The sequence below is a fragment of the Apodemus sylvaticus genome, chromosome 3 (assembly GCF_947179515.1).
Source record: "Apodemus sylvaticus chromosome 3, mApoSyl1.1, whole genome shotgun sequence".
Lineage (NCBI taxonomy): Eukaryota > Metazoa > Chordata > Mammalia > Rodentia > Muridae > Apodemus > Apodemus sylvaticus.
In genome coordinates, this window is record NC_067474.1 from 120,094,351 (window position 1) to 120,103,908 (window position 9,558).

Here is a 9,558-nt window from a genome sequence, read left to right on the forward strand (position 1 = left end):
AAACCTGGTAAGAACAAGGGTCATAGGTAGTACACTCCCATCTCTCTACTGGTGTGTGTAGGGGGTGGGGTGGACAGGAGATTAAAGAAAATTGTCTTCCAGTATTTTTACTGAAATTTCATATCCAAAGACAGCCTGGAAGGGCAGTGGTCCCTCTGCCACCCATGTGGTAGATATCTTCTAGGCCCTGCTTCCTCCACCATAGCAGAGTAGGTCCCGCTAGTGTCCCCTTCTGGTGTAAGTCCTGACCTAGGTTATTTTTGTCTCGTTTCATTTTGTTTCATTTCTTCTCCTCCTCCTCTTCCTCCTCCCCTTCTCCTCCTCATCCTCCTCCTCCTCCTCTTCCTCCTCTTCTTCCTCTCTCTCCCTTCCCCCTCCCTCCCTCCCTCTCCCTTCCTCCTTCCTGTCTGTCTGTCTGTTTGTCTGTCTCTCCCTCTCTCCCCCCCCTCTCCTCTCTCTCTTTCCCCCTCTCTCTGTTTCTCTTTTGAGACAGACAGGGTCTTATGGAGCCCAGGCTACATTTAAACTTACCATGCAACCAAAGATGACCTTGAATTCCTCCTCTTACCTCCACCTGGAATCACATGTGTGCTCTATCAGAATCCACTCCAGACTACTCTTCCACTTTTTACTTTGTGGCGCTGCTGGTGATGTGCATGTGTTTGCCTACACTAATGCATGACATGCATTTGTCAGTTTTCAAATCTCTATCACTCTTTTTTTTTTTTAATTTTCATAGGCCCTGTCATTTGATCTGGAACTCTAGTTTGGGCTAGACTGGCTGACCATCAAGTCTCTAGAATCCTCCTGTCTCTATATCCTCCTGACCAGTGCAGGGATTATAGATGTATACTGCCACACCCAGCTTTTATACAGGTGCTTGTAGCCCAAGTTCACAGTACCTACTTATCCATTTCTAAAGCCTCCAGTTTTTCTTATAGCAGAATTGCCCAAATACAACCTAGCAGCAGCATGTTGGTCTTTGAGACACTCTGCTCAGTGAGTTCAGACATTTCTTCTTTGAATAACTTGTCTTCAGTGTTGGCCAGATTCTTACCTGAGGCATTCAAATGTTAAATGTTGAGGAGAGGCTTCACTGTAGCCACAGACATACTCTGAAGCCAGTACTGTTATCTGAGGCTGGCTTCAGTGGCTGACTGCCCTAAGGCCTTGAACAAGCTCTGTACGGTAGGAACCTCTGTCCCCTCACTTATAAAAAGTATGTGATACATGTCTCCTTTGGGGCAATGTAGGTGTCGTGCGAATCCCTAGACCTAGAAGAATCCCTGGGCCCAGTAGGCTCTCTTTACTTAGATAAATCACTGCCAGGATCATTTGAAGGGATTCTCAAAACACCACTAAGAATGTTGGTTTTCATTTAAAACTACCTTAAAAACATCTCCATGCAAAACCCACTACAACATAAGAGAATAAAAGGACATAAAATTGCTTAGCTCCTAGGGATATTTTAATAAAGGCTTCTCTCTCCCAAGCTCTGCATTATTAAGGGAAATGTAACATCATAATAACTAATATTTGCATTACTGGTGACAAAGAACTTCACATACCTAATCCAGGCCTAATCCTCTCAGTGCCTGCAAGAGGAGGATTTATTGTCTGCCTGTGACAGGTGACAGGAGAGCCCCGGAGAGACTGAGTGACTTCCCTGAGACCACACTGAAGTGAAAAAGTAAGGGTTCTTTGGAAAGTCCGATGGTGTTTTGCTGGGGCATACACATGAAGGAACGTTTCATTAATGTGAACACAAGTGTGAAAGACTAAGGCAGACTCATGAAGAAACAATTAGCTGAAGACACAGAAGAGAGGATGTTCTGCTAAAGCAAACACATGAAAGGACATGTGATGAAGGAGACTTTGCTAACAACACACATGTATTGGTGTATCTTACATTGCGTAGTTGAGCTGCATTTGTTGGGACTCCATAGAGAGAAACGTAGCAAAAAAACTTGTGGTGGTGTGCTGCAGTTTCTTGCTAGTTCCTCAGACTCAGGCTGAGTGGATGCACGTGCTGAGGTAGGGTGGAGGACACTGATGTTTGCAGGGTATAACTAGAACTCGACAGAGTGACAGAGGCTGAGCTAGACTTGCTCGTACAGCCAGCTGTGCAACACTTGGGGGTCTCACATCTTTGCTGATCTTCGCTTCCCTGAGAGAGGCACAGCTGAGAACTTCTCCTGGTGTCCCTTCTGCTGACTCCTGCCTAGGCTGAGACCTGGCTGTCTCTGCTAGGTCATGTTGCTGCTGCTGCTAACCCAACTCTACCAAGCTGGACTGTTGTATCAGTGAAGCATTTCATAATGGATTGAGCTGCTGCTGCTGCTGACCTATGGACTGAACTGCTGATTTCCAGGCAACACAGATTAGAGTTGCTCCAAAGAACCTTTCTGAACAGGTTCACCCTCCCCTTCCCCCATATCCTTTCTTTCCCACTACCTCTAGTGGGTGTGGGGTTAGTTACAAGGGAGGTTAAAGTGTTTAAGAACCATCATTAAAAAGAAGCTTTGAAAAAAATTAACGTTACAACACACAACTCCAAAACAGCCCATGTCATCCAAGTCTGCTATGGCCATCTTGTATAGCCTCCCAGCACAGGTGAAGCAGACCAAGATTAGTCTCAGGGAGGTCACCAATACCCACAGAGAAAGGGCCCTGGCATGCATCCCTGCAGAACAGAGATCAAATGGGGTCTATGTGATAAGCAGAACAAGGAAACTGAAGACCATCATGTTCTTTACCGATGTACCCTCTCTTTCCTTGAGTCCTCCATGCATGTGACATGGATGTAATAGTTTTATGAGATGGCATATACAAAGGAAAGGCATCATCCACAAATGCCTGGCATAAGGCAGATACTAAACTGACTTCCTATGCTCAGGTGCTATACCAAAAGCACCCTGCCCATTTATTTCCTGCCTCACTTGCCTGCCAACTGCTTCCCTGAGCATGCATTTTATAGAGAGAAAAGAGAGAGGGAACCACCATCGCATGTGCAGAGGAGAATTCTTGGAGGATTTTCAGCAGGAGTCAAGTGTCTGGCCTGACACTGGCCTCGAAGCAGAAGCAGGCACAGAGCCCGGACACTCCCATTATCGCCCCAGCAGCGGCTACCAGTTATCTCATGTCCACACCTTGCAGCCCCAGGTGTCCCCCCATCCATCACTGGCCATTGTCTGAGATCCACTCAGCTTCCCCCACCGCCTCCTGCCCAGTGACTCCTTGTTAATAATCCAGTTTGTTCACATCCTCAAAATGATCTGATTCTGGCGCCTTTTCATCCCAAACATCACCCATCCATCAACGGCTGGCTCCACATGCTTGGTTAGGAAAATGAGAGTGGGGGAGGGGACCAAATAACAGATAAAACTTCTCCGTGTTATCTCTAAAGAAATAGAATGGATAAATAGATCTGTCAGACATGTATCATGCCACCTGACAGCCAAGTCTATTTGTTAAAAACAGGTTAGGATGGGAGGATTTATCTCATGCTTTAAGCTGTTAATACAGGAAGGAGACATATTTTTCTTTATCTCTTCAGGAGAAGGGGGGGGAATCCCAAGGCCATGAATAAGGGACTTTTAATTTGATTTGATAGACTTTCTCTCACTAAGGTGAAAAGGAGTGAGCTTGCTCTTTAATTTGTGTCTCTCGGATGCTATGGGCTTGGCTGTCCTCAAATGCTTTGTGAAGGTCATGGAATCCAGGAATCCTGCTCAGTGTCTTGCTCTTGAGCTCCTTCTTACAAGTTTTGACAGCCAAACAAGAAATCCATGTTGGTTTTAGTCATTGGTATCAGAGAACAAGAGGAAACTAGAGAGGTTTATCTTAGCTGTTTGGGTTCTAAAAAGTGAGAGGAAATAAAAGTCCCCATCTTTCATGGAAGTCAGTAGATGGGACAGGCAGGCAGGCTATAGTCATAGGACTTGGAATGTGTAGGAAGACAGCCACTCAGGGACATATACTTGTTGAGCTGTGGATACATAGGAATAACTGGACTGGCTTTCTGAGAAAGAAATTTAAGCCATGCCCAGAGAATCCTGGGAGGAGAGGGGAGCTAGGATCAGAGGCACCCTTGGGAACTAGCCATGGAGGACTCAGTCCATTATGTCGAGGTCAGTAGTAGATTTTTGAAACAATGGTTTGAAGGGTAGCTGAGTAATACAATGAAGGCACAAAGATATGCAGGCCTTAGATTAGAAAGCATGCTATGAATGCGGTCATTCTAATTATGGGGCACAGAAACCCCAGAAAGGCAGCAGCCAAAGGCTATGAGATGCAGCACCTGGTCCTCCCAGAAAGGCCCATGACCATACCTGAGGCTCATACTCACTGGCACCCACTTGAGAAGAACACACACTACTTCAGAGCTAATAGAACACCCGTGAGCGCTAGTTCTGTGACTTCACAGTCACTGTGCCTGTGTCCTCCCCTTCCTGGGATACATGTTGCTTTTCTGACTTTCACCTTTTTCCCAGAGCTCAGCTGGTTGGCATCCAGCTGGCTTCCCTGATTCCTAGCTTAGACTTTCTTTATTCCCCTCTGGGCTTCTTCCAATTAGGGACGCATTGCAATTGTCTATGGGTCTCCTCTGCCAGACTCCAAGTCCTTGTACTGATGGGCCTGTGGCTCATCACCTCCAGCATCCAGCAGTGGCCTGCGCACCAGCTATCACTGGAAGTTAGCCTGACATTTTCTTTTCTTTTTTTTTTCTGTTCCTCTTTTCTTTTAAAAATGTCTTTTTATTACTGTTGTTGTTGTTGTTGTTGTTAGATTTTCTGGGGAAAGGACCACTAGCCAAGGAATGTAGTCACTTCAAAAACTGGAGAATGCCCAGAATAGTTTGTCCACTGAGTCTTACAGAAGAAATATAGCCCTGGTGATTTTATCTATATGTTTATGAGTGTATTGATTACCTTTTTTGTTCTTAAAATATTCAATGTATGTGGGACTGCGCTATAAAACATTTTCATACACGTACAGTATATGAAGCATACTCCTACACACTCCCCCCACCCTTTCACACCCTCTCCTGTTAGTGTCTGCTCAATGTCTCCTAGACAATTTTATTTCTCCATTTAAAAAAAATGATTTTTTAAAAATTTGTGTATGTGATCGGCACATACATGCAGTGCTCACGGAAGCCAGAAGAGAGTGTTGGATCCCTGTATGTAGAGTTATGGGCTGTTGTGAGTTACCTGTATGGATGTTGGGAACCAGCCCGGGTCCTCTGGAAGAGTGGACAGTAAGTACTTCTAGCCACTCCAGGCCCTCACGTCTACATTTGTTTATACATATAAACATCGTTTTATATATTTATGTAAAATCCAGTAACCATCAGTGAGAGAAAATTTATGTTTTTGAGATTGACTAAATTTACTTAATATGATATTCTGCTGCATTCACTTTTTTTTTTTTTTACAAACATTATTTCATTCTTTAGGGCTGGAAAAAAACATTTTCTTCATGCATTCCTCTGCTTTTAGAAACCTAGGTGTGTTCTACAACTTAGCCATTGTAATTACAGCTATAATAACCAATTAACTTTTTATATCAGTGAAACCTCTTTCAAGCTTCAGGCCCTCACCATATTAAGACAATAAATTTGTATTACTATAAAAAATAGATTTTCTTTGAGATAATAACTGCTCCTAGCCTAGGCTGCTCTTGAACTTGCTATATAGTTAAGCTTCTGTTCCTCCTGTCCCTATCTCCTTGTGAGCCTTCAGGCCCAGTTTATATGATAATGTGGTGGTATGTATGAATAAGAATGGTCTTAATAGGCTCAAATAATTTGAATGCCTAAGGAGTGACACTATTTGGAAAGGACTAGGAGGTGTGGCCTTGTTGGGGTGGGTGTGTCCTTGTCAGAGGAAGTGTGTCACTGTGAGTGGGCTTTGGGGTTTCAGAAGTGCAAGCCAGGGCCAGGGACTTCCTGCTTCCTGTGGATCAGTATATAGAACTTGCAGCTACCATGCTAGCATGCTTCCATGCTCCCCACCATGACAATAATGACCTAAACCTTTGAAACTCTAAGCCAGTCTCCTTTTTATAAGAGTTGCCATGGTCATGGTGTCTCTTCACAGCAATAGAATACTGACTAAGACATGTAGTAGTAAAGATTGAACTTAACACTTCCTATGTGCGAGCCTATTAACTGAGCCCCATTCCCAGCCCAACCTGCTTATTTCTGAAGTGAATGGGTAGCAGTGGGGCCTGCCTTCCCGGCAGTGAGATGCTGGTCTGTTTTGCTGGCAGCATCTTCCCTTCCTGTAAGGCACAAAGGCTTTGCTGAGGCATCCCTCCTTTCTGCAGTGTAGCTTTTGAAGCCTGCCCCTTCTCTGGGTCCATTTTCTCCTCCTGAAGGCATACCACTCAGGAGAGATCCGTTGAGGGTGGGGCTCTTCAGATCTTCCTCACAGACAAGGAAAAGAAGAAAGCCTCTCTCCTTTCTGCCTTTCTCTCTGTCGTTAATTTACTTTTCAAAAGACACACTGTTGAGCTGAAGAGTATATCTTTAAGCCATGTGTTTATGCCCCACTGCCTATAAAACCTGAGAATACAGATCTTCTTAAAGGACCCGGGGGAACCTGGGAGAGGTGTATGTTTTATGGGAATGAACCACTGCTGGGAAGGAGAGACTGATGTAGTAAAAGGTTGCCCCAGCTGCTTCATTTCAATGGTTAATTCTGCTGAGGGAAAGAGTTCTGTTTTTTGCTGGTGGTCTGAGCTCATCTGCGATCCTTTAGTCCAGTGGTTCGCAACCTTCCTCATGCTCTGACCCATTAGTATAATCCCTCATGCTGTGGTGACCCCCGACCATAAAATTGTTTTGGTACTAAATCACAACTGAAATTTGGCTACTATTGTGAATCATCATGAAAATATGATATGCTGATATCTACTAGTTGAGAATCACTGCTTTAGCCTCTTCCAAATTTCCCATCATGTTCCCAGGTTTCCCCACCCTTGACAAGGATTCCCCGCCTCATCATCTCCTCCCTGCCTTGAGCACCACAAACTATCATGCAGAGCCCTCCAGTGACAGAACAGAGCTGGGCAGCGGGGCGAGGGGTTGTGGGTGGTAGGCTGTGTAGTGTTTGAAGTAGTACATCAAATATCTGGTCCAGAGCTGTGACCCATGAGACTTAGTTTCCTTAACTGTGAGCAGACCTCACAAAACAAGTCTTTAGAGGTCCTCGGTAAGCCTACATAAAATAGCAAAGATCAAGCTTTCTGCCCCCCCCCCCCCCGCCCTCTGTGTGCCACGCACCGCATTCCTCCTGGGCAGAAGACGACTGGTTCACTCTCTATGGTGTTCAGCCTCGACTGTGCTTGGAATTGCCCAGGGAGCACTGAAGACTGCTCATGGCTGACACCAGCCCCCAGTGATTCCGATTTAATTGGTCTGGGATGCAGCTTCTGGACAGGAGGTTTGTGAAATTCCCCCAGGTTATTCTCATGGGCAGCCAAGGTTGGAGCTACGGAACTGCTGTTTGGAGCAAGACAGACAGTCCTCATCAATTGCCTGCATGGCCTCTTCCACCTGGCCACCAGTCACTTGCTGGCAAGTAACTACTAATAATCACCAAATCAGAAATGTAAGCGAATTATTATTATAAACTAATTTTAAAGAGGAATAGCTACATTCGCAAGATAGAAAGCAAGAATAGAGTGTTTTCTTTCTTTCAGATAGAAGGGCCAAATTTATTTAGATAAACCTCTGAACCACGTTTTAACAATGGAAATAACACTGATGTTAATTTGCCACATGACAATAGAATGGGTCTCATATACCCGACTTTGTTTTTTTGTTGTTTTTCCCAGTCCCCATGTCCAACACATACACACTTGTAAGTTCCCCTTCTCCATGTTCTTTCTCGATGTCAAGCTTTGTTATCAGGCTGGATTTCTTTTCAAAAGTCTCCTCCCTGTTGATCTATTAAAAAGCCCATCCAGGGCCAGATAGACCCTGTGCTTGCTGCCTCTGGTGTATATATATATGTGTGTGTGTGTGTGTGTGTGTGTGTGTGTGTGTGTGTATAAAACATTTGAAGACTGCACTCTCTGACATATTCTCCCTCTGCAGTCACTTGAATGCTACATATGATATTGATGTTAATAATTTATCCTCAGTGGCCCAAGCGCCTCCTCTTTTTCAGGTATACAGTTGGCCATCTGTTTCTGAAGGCTTCATATCTACAAATTTTACCAACTTCGAAGAGAAGCCAGGGGTAAACCTGGGCTTTTGATTTAGCTAGTTTTATGTCCACTTGTCACATTTCAGAAGAGGGAACTTCAGTTAAGGGAAAAAAATCCACTAGACTGGCCTCTGAGCAAGTCTGTAGTACTTAAAAAAAACAAAAACAAAAACAAAACCTAGTGATTGATGTGGGAGGGCCCAGGTCATTCTGGGCGTTGCCATGCCTGGGCAGATAGATGGTACTGGGTGATACAAGAGAGTAAGATGAGAAAACCACAAGGAGGAAGTCAGCAAGCAGCATCCATGACCTCTGCTTCACCTCCTGCCTCCTGGTTCCTGCCTTGAGTTCCTGCCCTGACTTCTCTTCATGATAGGCTGAGTGGGGTGTGCAAGCTGAAATTATCCCTTTTCTCCCCAATTGCTTTTGCCATTGATGTTTTCTCATAGCAACAGAAACCCTGATTAAGTAACTTGGCCACTGTGTGGAACATGTACACAGTTTAGGGTACGTAAGAACACTAGACTGGTGGGTGTGGCTGGCTCTTCTCAGGAAGGTCTGGGAATAGATATTGATCTTTACTGACTGACCCTTCCAAGTCCACCCACAGCTCTGTGAGGCTGACCAGGACAAACCTCACCTGTGAACTGACTCTTGGTCCATCTGCTTGTCCTGCAACCATTGCTGATGAGATCCCCTACAGTCTGTACTGTATAGCCTTGGCAACTGAAAATACTGTGCTGAAGAAAAGCAATCCAGTTTCTGCCTTCAAATATAATTGCTTACCAGAAGAGATCCACAGGAGGTGTACCAGGGTCTGAATGCTGGGGTCTCTAAGTTCTCCTCATGGAAGTCCTCCACCCAGTGTGGAAAGAGGGGGCTGGACTTTGAGAGATGACGACGTGATAAAGGCAAAGATCTCATGAGTAGTACTAGTGTCCTTACTAAAGAGGCCCTAGAGACTCCATAAGCCTCTGCCATGTGATAATACATCAAAAGGACATATATAAAATGGAACACAGCCTATCCAGACCCTAGACCCGCTGGAAGCTTTCTCTCTCAGTTTATGCCTCCAGAATTGTGAGGAATAATTTCTGATGTATCTAAATCAGTTTACTGCTAAGCATCCTGAATAGGACAGAAAGGTGGTTCTGAGAGGTAACGGGGAACAATCCCTGGAACAAGGAGACAGCTTTGGAGCCAAGTTATTGATAGAGGGTAAGAATTATGAGGTTACTAGAAAAAAAAATCGCAATCACTCAGGGCAGCAATCAATCCTAACCAGCAGTCAGGACAGGTAGCAGCATCTGCAGCCTCCTTCCCAGGCTGCATCCAGAGTTAT